Source organism: Galeopterus variegatus, unplaced genomic scaffold (assembly GCF_000696425.1).
Source record: "Galeopterus variegatus unplaced genomic scaffold, G_variegatus-3.0.2 Scaffold9965, whole genome shotgun sequence".
In the NCBI taxonomy this organism is placed as follows: Eukaryota; Metazoa; Chordata; class Mammalia; order Dermoptera; family Cynocephalidae; genus Galeopterus; species Galeopterus variegatus.
In genome coordinates this window covers 58,927-60,551 of record NW_007736076.1, presented here as the reverse complement: position 1 = coordinate 60,551, position 1,625 = coordinate 58,927, and positions in this window count along the sequence as shown.

Here is a 1,625-nt window from a genome sequence, read left to right as displayed (position 1 = left end):
CCCCCCTCCTTTAATCCCAGGTTCATCATTTCCTTGGATAAACATCTCTGAATTTGTACCCCAAATTAATAGGAAAATATAATATATAAAATTTTTACTATTACACCCATATTTCAATCACATATCTAATAAGACTCGAGTTTGATATTACTTTATCAGACAAGTTTGTCTCTTGAGTGGCACAATAATCTGGTGAGGAAAGCCAGTTAGTGACAGAAGTACCAGAAACGGGAGCCCTGCCAGTTATCCGTCTCTGAAGCTCTAGTAAGGGCAGGCTCACACTTGACCCCAGGACAGCTGGAGTTGTCACCACCCACAGCCTATATATAATAAAGGATGGCCAGGAACTTGGTTTCTCTGGATGGTTGACTATATTAGTATAACTCAAGTGTCAGCTACCCAGGTATCCCAACCTTTCTGTCGGGTCTGCCGCCGGCCGACCCAAACAGCCCTAGCCCTTGGTGGGCGAGCGAATTGACCGGATTCCTCTTTCCCTCTGGTCCCCTTGGAAGGAGACGGGGGAAGAGAGCCATGAAGAGAGGTGAGCACACCGCCGGCCCCAACCAGCCCATTAAAGGACACTCAGACACGGTGGGGGTTCTGTCAAGCAGTTCCGTTTATTATCACACAAGCACTTGCTTTTAANGTTCTGCTTCTGGCTTTGCCTCCCAGCTTCCCTGGCTTCTCCATCTTTCCTTTGCACCAATTGTACTGACTCCCCCTGTAGTACCATCAACATAAGTCTGTATAGCAGATCTTCATTGAAGTTTTTATAGTAGTGGTTGGGGGAGGAGGGCAATGAGAGAGGGATTTTTGTCTCAGCATTGCATAGTCAGGGAATAAGACTGGATTGTATACATCCTTGTTCTTAAAGAATCTATTAGCCATTCTCACAGGTTTCATCCCAAGTAGAATCCTGCCTCCAAATCTTATTAAAATTTCAACTTCCTTTTTTGTTCTCATCATCTCTTTCTTTCCAAAGGCCTTGGAAAATTCTAAATGTATTAGAGGAAATAACTTAGTTCTTTGTTTTATTTCTATTCTTTCCAAATAGTGCCTTGAAAGCTCCTATTATATCCAAAATGACCTATCAAGATGTTTCCCTAACAAAGGAGTCATCTTCCTACCTCTAAGAGTCAGCATAAGAGGTTAACTGTGATTTTAAAAGGAATTTCTTTCTCCACTGCACTAAAAAATATTTTTCATCATACTTTGGCAAAACTAAAGTAATGAATAAACAACCTTGTCCCTAAGTAATCCATAACCTGTATCTGGTAGAAAACTGCTTTCATTCTATCTGCCCTTGAAGTTGAAGCCTCCTTCTTATTTTGAAGCTCCTTTTTTTCCAAAACACCTTAAGGATTTTTAAGTTTAAATGATTAACAGAAACTCAATTTGATGTAGACTGGAAGTCAGGAGACTAGGTTCTAGTCCCAGCTCCAGCTAACTACATACATACCTGTGATACTGTTACCTGATATAATATTTCTAGGACAGTTGCTCAACTATCAGTAATGATAGTGCTAGACTCACCAAGATTCCCTCCAGCTCTAAAATTTTATGGAGGTAAGTGGTAGGTAGTACATTTTTAAAAGAAGGCCAAATAATAATAACCGCAAAACAGA